The following is a 14164-nucleotide window of genomic DNA, read 5'->3' on the forward strand; positions in this document are numbered from 1 at the left end:
TAGGGAAGTGCAAGCACTGGTTGTGACGGCTTCTCTTCCTTGTGGAGTTCTTGTTGTCTTCTAGCTAAGGCCTGTTCTACCATCGCTTTGGAGTAACCATTCTGTTGAAGATCATTTTTGATGATGTCTACTTCCTTCCCGAGACCTTCCTTCGTATTATAAAGCCCAAAAGCACGGTCTAATAGAATCTTGATGATTTCTTTTTTAGTCGATTAATGGTGGTTGTATTCGTGATTCAGATACTGTCCCGTTTGAGTGGGTTTTCGGTATACCCACTTAGTGTCGGTCCTCTTCACCAAAACGTCTAAGACTGGCAATTCGTTGTGGATTTCATTCGCCATTATGAAATTGATGGAAGGTCTCACGCTATTGATGTGTTTCAGGAAGGCGTCTAGTTCAGTATTCCCATGGTTCCATATTATGAAGGTGTCGTCAACATATCTCAACCAGTCTCGAGGTTTCTTGTGGGCTTTGACTGGTGAAAGTGGCGATCCCATTGACAATCCCTCATCTTGTGTAAAGAATTCGCCCTTCAGTTGGAAATAACAGTTTCGTACACAGGATCCTAGTAATTCATAAATTTCTGTTCAATACCACCTCCTTAAGCCACAAAACAACAGTTGTTTTGTGATTCATTTATATATAGGAAGATAGGTTAGGTGCACAAAATGTAATATGTCACAGAATGTCTCGGAACTCGGAACATAAGTAAACAAAACAGCACGCCTTGAAATATGTCATATTTGTTTGTCTCATACGGGTAACAGATTCATTGTCCTTTAATAGCTATAACCGATGTTGCCAAATGGTGAAATACAAACGAATCCTTTTAAATGTTGAATGCATTATTTCATTCTTCTTAAGTATTTAAATAATTTTTCAAAGAAGAAGGTTGAGATGATGAGTTTAAAATGCGTTGTTTTAGAGCTCTTTTATGAAAACTACTTGATTTTCGTCAGGAGGAACATTCCCCATTGTTCGAATAATGAATATGTATTCAATGTTTCTTCACATTACTTTGTATCTGAAATTCGAAATTTACTAGTATGATAATATGTTTATCAGTAAATTGATGTATTATCGTGAATTATCGTAGGTATTTGTTATTTGTATATAGGTGAATATTTGTATCGGTGTGCAAATGTATGTGTGCAGATATATGTATTTAACATTATTAGGGTATTACAGTCGTTACAATATCAATATATTTTCGAAGAGTTACACCTTCTTAATAATGAGTTAACATTTAGTGAATTGGTAGTACTAGTTTTCCAACATATATGTATACCTCTTATAATAATGTTCATAGATCAGAAATACATAAACTCAATACTACGGACAGCTTCGGCTTTGTGGAATTATTGTTTATTGTGGTTTCAAGAAACCGCTCTATTTTTGTACATTGTTCATATTGTCACCAAGAGACTGCTAATCATTGCACGAGGCATTATTCAGTTATTTCTGTTGTAAGTAATATTGAATACTTTCACCATCAACGCTGGTGTTTCCCAGGGATCCATATTGTCTCTAACCTTCTTTTTATGGTATATCAGCGACTCATTGGAAGAAACCAAGAAGCCAATATATTGCTTTGCTGACGACAGCACACTTGTCTCGTCATTCCATTTGGATTCCAAGACATCGACTACGGAGGCACATCTTCACCGGCAGCAGGAGGTTGCATATCTTATCAATCAGTTCATTTTCCTTGTGACATTCACATGTATAGTAATAGTCAGTTTTATTGGGGGGGCGAATCGAAAATCCTAATCATCACGAAAGATGACTGTGAAGGCACTCTCCATGACTAGTTTTTTTTAAATAATACTCAAAAATTTATCGTATCGGTCGATTCTTGATGAAAATCCATAACGTATACAAAAAATTCCAAAAACTAACCTCAGGATTTAATCTTCACAATCTTCATTTCAAAACACTATATCACGACATGTTTTGACACCGTAGTAAATGTCAAACTGTCAAACCTATTTTATACTCTAATTTTTATATGCCCTATGTAATCATAAGTCAGAGATATCTACTTAGGTACTTGTGAGATTTCAACTGAACAATTCCACAAAGAAGCAACACGTGTTTCGCTCCACAATAGTTGTTGAAGGAGTTATTGTATAACGAAACACGTGTTGCGTTTTTGTAAAACAATTCAGTGGAAATGTCACAATGAGGTATTTCTGGAATTTTTGGATTTTCTTCAACAATCTTCAATAGGAAAATCCAAAAACGCGAGTAAATGTATTTTGGAAAACAAGTTTTATCACTTTGCAACTTCATTCATACTTCTAGCTTTTAGGACTTGAAAAACAAACATAATATCCCAGTTAGCATGATGAAGCCCTTGAGAATACATATTTCCCTCCCTAGAAACTACTTACGTGAATATTGATCCGCACTTGGAAAAGTTTTACTTCCATTCTGACTATTCTCTTCGGCTAATATTTACCTAATTCAACTCACCTCGAATATCCTGAATATCATAAAGTTTGTAAATGTCAGAAATTTGAGATAACAAAGTTCAAGTGGAACTTGTTGAGAAGTTTTGTACGAGCAGAGAAAGATAGCTCGCCTTCACAATGCTAGATCAAATCGGATTCCACTTGATTGGATGAGCTGAAATTGGCCATAATAGAATTTGTGAGAGTATGACAATGATAACTTTTCAGTTGGCAATTGACGAATTGAAAGGAGATATGAGTTTCTCAGAGAAGAGGAACCCAAAGAAACCACTTCCAGCGATGTCTGCTCTGAATACAAAATCTTATGCGAATATTTCAACGGATCTGTCTTGAAGCTCACGTATTATTGGGTTGGTTAGAATTAACTGAAAATATTAGAATCTGTAAAATAAATCGAGAAAAGACGCTTCGTTCTCATTCTCTTTCAGGGTAAAATGAAGATCATCTGATCACTTTATATCTGTGCGTTGTTGAAAGTTTCCTGTTTTTTTCTTACTCACAGTACTTCTGAAATCTCAGCAAAAAGGTGAGATATTGGTTTCTTTTGATGTTAGTTCCTTATTTCCTAGCGTCCCAATTCCACAGATCTCAGGTAAGTACTAGAGAAAATCATTTTCAATAATAACAAAATTGATGAATTCATTTCTCTCACTAATTTGTGTATGAAACAAAATCGTTTACAGGTAGAAGGTTGCTTTTATAAACAACAGGAAGAAACGGCTATGTCCTTCTACCTAGCTAACCTGGTTATGAGCAGATTCGAAATGGAAACAAAAGAAAATACGATGTATTTAGGAAAAAAACAAGCATGTACAGTTATATTCCTGACAGTTCACATCACTGTGGAATATACAAACGAGCTGGGTTTATTTTTCTAGTGCATCGTCTTCTGACGTTTGAGGAAACGTCAGAAGTTACAAAAGAAAAAGTAACAATACAGGAAATAGCAGTCCGTGACGGTTCCTCGACGGTTATTGAAGATGATATCATGAGAAAGAAAAAGTTCTGGTTAAGAATGAACGAAATATTGACTCTTACAAACAACGAAAACCAAGATCAATATATCTCAGTTCAACACTACCAATACACGAAGAGTTTTGGAAAGATATTCAAGAAACTAGGTATTGAGATGGTATTCAAAACAAGTCATACACTACTAGTCCTATTAATTTAGCGATTAACCTCGGAATGAGAGGGCGGCAGCTGATTAACGGAAAAACAGATTTTAAAACAGATTTTAAAACAGAATAAGCTAAATATTTGTATATACCTTCATTATGGCGTTCTAAAAGCTGTCTCAAAAGTCTCATATATTCTCATGTCTGTACCGGAAGTTATACGAGGTCAAGAGCAAAAAAAATATCGCGGTTATCTCAATTTCTATTGCTCCAATAGATGTTAACATCTTTTATGAAAACTGTAAATCATGAAATTTAGGATACATTTTATTTGAACTTTTTTTTCATGCTTTCAATTGTTTTTGAGATACAGGGCGGTAAATGCTCAGGGCTCTTCCGCGCGTACTGTAACCCAAGGTCAACCGTGAATATCTGTGAATATTACCTCCAATTTTGAATAATTTGTATTATTCATTAGTTGATATATCAAATTCAACAACATTTTACAATTCACATATATTAATTTAATAATACTTACCTATTTGTGTAATTGAAAACTCATGAAATAATTATTGTAAATTTTAATGTATTGAAAATACATTTGAAATATAAAAATAATTAGGTATTTCATCTTAAGAAGGTATACATTTTTTGATGTTAGATAATATATTATACTTATCACATTATTATATATCTTACATTTATATTAATTTATTCAAAGGATATCTTAAGGAAGTCATTTCTGACAATTGAAATGAAATTGTTGTGAAAATCTTTAAATTTTTAGTAATGTAAAAAAAAAAAGTATCAGTTTTTTTCTTCTTCTTCATCTTCTGGACGTTTAGGAATTTCTGTTTCATCGTCATCATCTTCGTTGTCCTGAATCTTTGTTTCCAGACCTTCCAAAATGAGTCAAATGCACCTACACAAAGTAGGTGAGTATTATTAAATTATTACATTGCAAAATATATGCGAATTGTAAAATGTTGTTGAATATAATATATCAACTGATGAATTAAACAAATTACTCAAAAGGTAAGGTAATATTCACAAATATTCAAAAATGTTGTTGAATATAATATATTGATTGATAAATAATACAAATTATTCAAAATTGAGGGTAATATTCACAGATATTCACGGTTGACCTTGGGTTACAGTACGCACGGCAGAGCCCTGAGCATTTACCGCCCTTTATCTCAAAAACGATTGAACGCATGAAAAAAAGGTTCAAATAAAATTTATCCTAAATTTTATGCTTTACAATTTTTATACTGGATGTTAACATCATTGGAGCAATATAAACTGAGATAACCGCAAAAAACTGTTTTTTTCTACCTTTGACCTCGTATAACTTCCCGTACACACACGAGATTATATGAGACTTTCGAAATAGCTTTCAGAATGCCATAATGAATAATAATAATGATATTTATTCACCATTTGTGATACATAGCGTATGTATGGTAGGTCAATGATTAATTACAAAGAACAGTACGTCACTTATGAATAAAATTATGAAATCAATGAAATATATATATATATATATATATATATATATATATATATATATATATATATATATATATATATATATATATATATATATATTTACATACATATACACACATATATATACATATATAAAAAACGATAGAATAGCCAGTCAGAACACTGAAACTAATGCAAAACAGCAAGTGAAAAATTAGAACGATTATATATCTTATTATTCTTCTATAAAAGAGTAAGAAGTTTTCAACTTTCTTACTGAACAAATTTGCAGAATTCAACCTCTTTATAGGAAGTGGCAGTTTGTTATAAAAATTTATACCATTATATAATGGAGATGTTTTAAATGATCACTCTAATGTGAAGGGACCCTCAGAGCAGTAGCATGGCGAGTATCACGACCGTGAATGCTCAAGTTCGTTATATACAAGTCAGAGTTCCTGTGCACAAAAATGACACATTTCATTATATAAATTGCGGGTGCAGTCAACAAGCGTTCTCTTTTGAAAACGAGTCTACAACTTTTTTGGTACCCCAGGTTGAATATCAATCGTATCAGTCGTTTTTGAGAGATGAAAACTCTAGAAAATTCCTTCACACATCCCCAAGCCATTATGTTGAAACTGATGTGGGAGTATGCATTCGCAAAGTAAACATTTAGTAAACCAAACCTATCTAAACAATGTTTCAACTGTTTGATCGAATAATAAGCTGAATTGAGTTTACTGCACACTTTTTGTATGTGACTACTCCAGGTGAGATTCTCATCTAAAATAGTTCCAAGGAAATCAACTTCTTTTGATATTTTTATGTCATTCACAGTGACTAAATTACAACAGAAAACAAATGGTTTCATCAGCACTGACTAGGATTTATTTAAAATCAGTTTGTTACATTGACACCAACTATTGAATTCGTCAATAACTAAATTAATTTTCATTAATTCTCCATTTTTCCAGAAACAGTGATTGTAGTATCGTCAGCGTACATAGTTATGTGACAATCTGATATGAATTCAGGCAAGTCATTGATAAAAGTCAAGAATGACAATGGACCCAGAATAGATCCTTGTGGAATACCAAGTTCCACATCATAAGAAACTGATGTAATTCCATTACATTTAACCACCAAACTACGGTTTTCCATGTACGAAAGGTATATACAAATATTTAGCTCATTACCTCTCATTCCGATGAGAGCTAATGAGCTCTGTATAGACCAGTAATGGTCTATACAGAGCATTTTAGAAAATCCAAAGGACAAAGTCGAGAATTCGGGAAAGTCAAGAAGTCACGAAATTTATTGCAAGGACTGCGATGCAAAATATTACGGACAGACTTGAAGATATATCAAAATGATATATCTTTAAGCCTGATAAGGAACACATAGCATATCTTAAATAAGGAAGACCAGTAAAATCAGCAGTACCTCATCATTTTTGCAACAAAACCATTCCATAGACTTCCTAACTTCGTTAACATTAGATAGTCACTACATACCCATCACACAGTCGCGTGATGAGTATAGAGGTTCCTGAAACAAGGTGCAGGGCCTGCCGTATAGCGTTCGAGATCCTGATGCACTTGATATCAGCATGTTCAGCATATTGCGTCTCGGCCTATATCCATCGACATAACGCGGACTTAAGAGTTGCATATTACCAACTACGGCCCTCTTACGGTACTGACGAGACACCGGTGTTGCCCCACGCTCCAGGGGATATTGAATCCGTTGTGGGAAACGGGAAGTGCTGAATTTGTTGGAACTATACGTTTTCCACCTTCAGGCTCATACAAACTAGTAAGCCTGATGTAGTCCTTTTCGACCACTACAGAAAGCCGATATTTGTCGTGTAGTTTTCAGCTCCTGGCGAGACGAATATCATCCGAAAAAAGTAGGAAAAACAGATAGAATATAGAGATTTTCTCTTCGAACTCCGCAGACTCTATCCAGACCACTGTGTCAAGATGGTTGTTCTGATTATTGGAGTGTTTGGTGGAAGGATGCCTTCTCTACTCTCGAATCTTAAAATCATACTGGCTTGCCGCACTAAGGCAGAAATCTTAGCCGAACTGATTCAGAGGGCTGGCATTATTGCCTCACTGCGCTTGCTCAAAGCACATGAGTCTCGGACTCGATGGTTACTCACCCCACGGCGCTGGCGCGCCCTAACAAATATGTCGAGGCTTCGGGGGAAAGAGCTTGACCAGCGCATACTATGGTAGAAAAAATAATCAATATAATAATTATAATAATAAGAGGAGTCGCTGACTGTAAAGAGAACCTGCTCAACGATAGATGTGTAACGCAAGATTCGATACAATATAAACGTAACCTCTCTATGGCCTGGATCGATTACCGCAAGACATGCGTCAAATACAATAAAAATATCAGAAAGAATAGGGGTCAGTTATGAATTTATCATATATTTATGGATTATTTCACTTGCATTCGTAGCGGTTTTTGTTTTCAGTTTCACGACTTACTAGAAACTTGGCGTTGTTGTGTGGTAATAGAAACATATGCTTTCCCAAGATATTTATCACCGAATAATAAGACCGAAGTTCCAATGCTCTCACACCTGCGTATTCTTGATGACAAATTACTAGTTTTTGAGGCGACTTCGGAGGTCCGCTGACAACAGCATGATCTACGGCACAAGTCGGGTCCGTGAATCAACACTCATGTTTACCAAACGTCAGAAACTCTCCAGCAAAAACCTGGATTGCATTGTCAACGTTCAGATTTATAGGCTCATTATTTAGCACGGCAGAGTGTATTGTGCAGACGGTATTTCTTGATTGGCTGTTTCCTCCTCGGTTAGATATGTTTCACGTGAATTGAAAATGATAGGGTTGAGCTAAGAGTTTTTTGTCTGAAGTTCGCCGCTGACCCGGCGAACTTCATAACGCCTTCAAATTGAATGTTGCGTTGAAGTATAAACTGAGTTGAATTAACTTTTTTTATATTGTGTTCGTTAAATACGAAGTCGAGCCATACATACTACATATTTTGCTAGTTTCACTAATAACGTGATCCGTATGTTTGGAACAAGAAAGTTTCTGTATTTGAATCAACAATATGCAAGTTCAGGTCGTTGGACATTCTTACCCCCAAAATATGAGCTTGTAGTCCTCGTGGTTCTGGTTCCCTTTCTGTGGAAGAGCTACATGGAGCAAGAGCCGAATCGATCCCTCTACGAAAACCTTCATTACTTGGAAGGATCTATTGCAGCCTGAGAAATGATTCTGATGCAGATTCTGTGGAACATGTTCTTCCTCAATGATCTGTAGACAGTAGTCCTGAAAATCTTGCGATGAATATTGGATAAGATAAATTAGGAAACACTTGCTACATGACTAATATTTTGCAAGTGTAGTTCATGACGAATAATTTCAAGAACGAGGTTTTAACGATGAACGAGAATGAGAATGTTTCTGACTTCTTCACCAAACTCAAACACCTGTTCATGCAGCTGACTCTTTCCCACTAACACATTTCCTGGAGTTTTTGATGTCCACTAGATAATCGTTAGGACAACAAAAGGATTGTTCCGAGTTCTTGGGGTTCTTGTTGAATGCTTTTTGTGAGCAGGAAAATAGCAGAATCAATACTCCTGACCGCTCTGGATTGAATGATTCCGTACGGTCTATCTCATCTTGTGTGTTATACAACAGTCAATCTAATAATGATGATCTTCAAACATGAATCAACCTCTGACGGAAGAACCAAACTCTTACGAAGGTTCGAAATAGATGAACACTTCAATCCAGCAGATCACTACTATAATCTTCATGCAGTCATTGTTCACTGTGATTATGACGTTGAATCTGGTCATTATTACGCATTATAGTTGAAAACGAACCGGCTGGTTTGAGTTTGACGATAGTGGTGTCACTGAATATTTTAGCGATATCTTGGTTTCATTGAAGACATCCTATATTTTATTCTATGGAAGAAAGGACATTGGCAGATCAAGATCTTCAGATGATGTTGTGCGGCAGGTTTTTTCGGATGTTCCTGCAGCTAAAAAATCAAATACGCCACTGGAATCAGTCTAGTTGCCCCGGAGCGCTAATTGATTTTTGTTGTTGTTTTATAATTACATAATTTGTTTTACTTTTGTATCTTATATTGAAATGAAATGTTCAGGAAAAATCCCTGAAGAATTCTCAAGGGTCACATTCAATGTCTCAATGTATTTTTGAAAAGAAAATATTATTGACCAATTTATTAGTCCATAATTCTTGATACCTCAGATCTTTACTTGAAATTAAAGTTCATTTTGCAAATTTCTACAGCTCATTTCATCCTTCAACACCAAAAATATATAAGTTTTAATTTTTTCACAACCTCATGTTTGATATTTTCAAATTAGGATCAACAAATCCAAAAAGCTTTCAACGCGTATGAATTTGAAACGAAGATCAATCTTCATCTAATGTGGAGGGTGTTTCATTAGGCGCTTTCTATCTCTGAACTTATATAAAACAAAGTTTGTGTGAGATATCGATGCCATTCGGTGTGGAATATAGCATGGTTCAAGTGCCCACCGCGACTTCTCTGAAGCGCATCCGAAACGTCTAATTTTCCATGACTCTGGCGCATAAATCAGGCTATTAGGTTATGTTGGCTCTGAGGAGCGCTGTTGTTTGTGACTTTTTCGCATACACTTGCGACTCAAGAAAACCTCACAAAAAAGTCTAACGGGGTCAAATCGCACAATTTTGGTGGCCAGTTCACATCACCTTCACTTGAAATGACCATGCCCTCATATAGTTTGCGCATAATATCCAATGTGGCATAAGCTATGTGGCAAGTGATGCCGTTCTGTTGAAACCACATGTCGTTGGTGTCCATATCATCCAATTCAAGCCAAAAAGGTTGCTTATCATGAACTTATAGTACTCGCCGTTGACAATGATGACCTGGCCAACGTCGTTCGCAAAGAAATATAGACCGATGACACTGCCAGCCCAAAATCCATATCAAAAAGTGACTACATGTCGTTGTCTATGGTCGTTTATCTTCAGTTCCTGGGCCAGTTGTTTTTCACACGGGTGCAGGCCTTAGTCATGACGCAAAATCCGCCAAATTATGGTCTGCGAGATGCTGAGTTCCTTCTGTACACTCTCACAAACAGCGGCGATGTTTTCGTCGACGTACGGGTGTTGGTCGATCGTTCACTGAATCAGTGATCTCAAATATATCCACCACATTGGAAAAAGCCCTCTCGGTAGGACGATTATGGCGACCGTGAAATGGTCGAAGCGCGCGGTAGGTTGTCTGAGCACACTCAGTTTGATAAAACAATTTCATCATTTCCGTTGTTATTAAATGATATATCCGTCATGGTGATTGACAAAACAGACTGAATAAATGACACATAGTTTGACAGAGGCAGCTTCAATAAGATGGCCGTTACCAATTGTCGAAGTACTGAATTCCCTGTAAAAAGACACAATACAACTGATATAATATGTGTGATTGATGACTTGTTTATTTTGTGGTAATTCATGATCACTTTAATGAAATGAATAAAAACACTTTCGTCTAATTACCACTAGTTGATTTTATTTGTACGACCGGTTTTGGGTTTGACCCCATTATACCCCCATATTTATACTTGATTTTCGGGTCAAACTCGAAAACGGTTGTATAAATAAAATCAACTAGTGGTAATTAGACAAAAGTGTTTTTCTACGGATAATATACAATGTGCCACTTCTCTCATCGCTTTCGTACGTTCAAAACGGAAAATTTCTCACGCAGTGAGAAATATCCGCCATTACAGTAATAACAGTGAGAAATTATTTCTCACTGTTATCACGATAACCCAAGGCAGTCATGAATTGTTACATGTCAGATTGATATAACACGTTTTCCATGTTGACAACGCTACGCCGACGATTCGCGTGCAATATCCAAGTAACCCATTGTCGGCGTTTCCATAACAACAAAACCGAAGCACTACATAATTATTGCTGTCAACTTACCCAACGAAAATAGTATAAACAGTTCAGATTTATTGAATATAATGGAATACGAAGAATTTGAGTTGGAAAATACACCTTCCCAAATTGTTCAGAAAGCAATAGATGTTTGCAATAATTTGCCACCAAGCACATCAAGAGAAGAATATGAAATCGCTTACAGAAACTTTATGAACTGGAAAATGAAAGCCAAGGTAAATTCTTGTTCCGAAAATACATTGTTAGTTTATTTTGAAGAGTTGTCAAGAAGATTGAAATCAACAACATTATGGTCTCAGTCCTCGATGCTGAGGAGTACCTTGATTATTAAAAATTGTGTTGATATATCAAAATACGTAAAACTACGAGCAATTTCAAACAACAAATCTGAAAAACATACTCCAAAACAGTCAAAAACATTAACTTCTGAAGAAATTCAACAATTTTCAAAAGATGCATCTGACAAAAAGTATTTGCTGATAAAGGTATGAATTTTAATTTTTTTTAATTGTTATCGAAAAATTGATGTTTGGTTTGGATTTCAGGCTGCTTTAGCTATTTGCCTTACAGGGAGGGGCATGCCGTTGTGACGAACTTCGAAAATTAAAATTTGATGACATGGAAGATCTTAATTCGGCCCTTTTAATAAAATTATCCGATAATAAAACCAAGGTTCCTAGAAATTTCACAGTCACAGAAGAATTCTTCCAAATTTACAAAAAATATGTGACGCTTCGACCATGCACAAATGGAACATGTTTTTTTTAATCACAAAAAATAGCAAATGTACGAAACAGCCTGTAGGGGATGAATAAATTTGGCACCATGGCGGAAGAAATAGCGACATTTTTGCAATTACCCTGAATTATATACTGGCCACTGTTTCCAAAGATCATCCGCGACTATTTTAGTTAATGCAGAGGCAGATCTTTTTACTTTAAAACGCCATGGGGGTTAGAAATCCGGCAATGTTGCTGAATCTTATATCGACAACTCCATAGCTAAAAAAATGAAAATTTCAAAAAGTATAATAATAATAATAATAATATTTATTTTCCAAAAGACATAGTACAATATGTATAGGAATAGTCGGGACAACAAAAGGTAAAAAAGTAAAAAGTAAAAAGATTGATAAGCTTATCACCAACTACATATTAAAATATTCATCCAATGAATAAAAACATTTTTTCAATTAAAAATTTTTTCAGTATCTTGTTGAATTTCCTACATTCATTGACATTTTTTATATCGTGGGGTAGTCTGTTATAGATTCTCAGCCCCATATGATCAGGTGAGTTATAAGTGATTTTATATTTGCAAAATGGAATGTGAAAATGATTTTTTGACGAGTGTTAACGTCATGCAGGTTTGCATTTCTGTTGAATTTAGTTTTATTTTCATGAACATAATTACAAAGTTCATATATGTAGAGTGAAAATAATGTCAATATGTTATATTTAACAAACAGTCCTCTAGCAGAGTTCGTGGAGGAAACGCCGGCCACAATTCTTACAACTCTTTTTTGCATGATAAAAACGTCATTTATTGAAATGGAGTTGGCAAACAAACAAATTCCATACCTGATTCGAGATGCTACTTGGGAGTGATATAAGGATAGTAGTTGAGGCTCCTCCAGGACCTGCTTGAGACTTCTGAACATATAGCATAAAGAATTCAATCTTTTATTCAAATAAGTGCAGTGACTTTTCCAGTTCATATTTTCATCGACAACTAGTCCGAGAAATTTTACTTCGTTTATGTTACATATTAGTGTGTCACTAACGCAAACATTTAATGAAAGACAATTTTTTTGACAATTATGAAATTTGACGATTTGGGTTTTCGTTGCATTCAGATATAAAGAATTTAGGCTACACCACTCGTTTATAGAACTGAGAACTTGTTCGCATTTCTGTTGTGCTGCAATTTCATCCTTGTCAGATATTATCTTAGAAGTATCATCAGCGTACATGGTAGCAGGGATCCCTGTAAGGTATTTCTCAAGATCATTGGTATACAATAAAAATAAAATTGGCCCCAATATAGACCCTTGTGGAACTCCCATGTTAATCACTTCAGTTTCAGAATTAACGAATGTGTTTGCTCCGGAAATACGTTCCGAAATTTGTACATACTGAGTTCGTGAGTACGTAATAGAATCCATTCAGCCTCCAGCGTCATCAGAACCTGAACACAGCAATGCTGCAGAAGCTCTGTACGTTTCCCTATCAACTTCAACTTCGACCGCAGCTAATGTTTCAGTTACCGAAAACATGTTGAAACAAAACAACCTACCAGAAATTACTTCACAAAATTGTTCAAATATAACTGTTAATTATCATTTCAAATAAAATATAAAAATTAGTTGATGACATACAAGTATTATTATATATTTATTTTAATTTTCAATACTTGAAAACAACGCAACCGTAGAAAAAGTACAGTGTACAATGCATGAGAAAATGACATATGTTGACATCGGTTGATTTGCACAAACTTCTGCGCTCGAGAAATATGTCGTTCTTCTCACTTGTACAATAAACTATTTTATTCATTTCATTAAAGTGACAACTGATATATTTCTGTATAAATATCTGAAATCGTATTGTTTTTCCGGCATCTTTGATTCCACGAGTCATTCTCTAATTGTATTGAAATGAAAATATGTATCACAAAAACACTATTTCATTTGAAAAGTGTGATATTTTCATGTCAAATAGTCATTTCATAATTTTCTGAAAATGGCAACCTATTTCAGAAACTTCAGTAATGCATTGTACGTTATCACAAAACGAGGGCTTCTTAGTGAAACAAATGCATAACTTGAAGAAAAACAAACCTGAAGGAAAACAAACTCCCTTCATGAAATCAACTTCACAAGAATCCATTCAACAGTTTCAGCGAATATGAATTCTTCAGCTTTCGAAAGTTTATTACTAACGAGTCCAGTGTACCGAAGTTGCACTGGAATTAAACTCTATTCCAAAGAAAGAATTCCAACTCTGCTTCCAAACTTTATCAAAACTATGCAGGGCTCGGAGGAGCACATTTTCGATCAGTAATTCCAGAGTATTCTCAATAAGCGTCGGAT

The sequence above is a fragment of the Leptinotarsa decemlineata genome, unplaced genomic scaffold, assembly GCF_025532065.1.
Source record: "Leptinotarsa decemlineata unplaced genomic scaffold, Ldec_3_MD MMD2_tig00000008_RagTag_RagTag, whole genome shotgun sequence".
Lineage (NCBI taxonomy): Eukaryota > Metazoa > Arthropoda > Insecta > Coleoptera > Chrysomelidae > Leptinotarsa > Leptinotarsa decemlineata.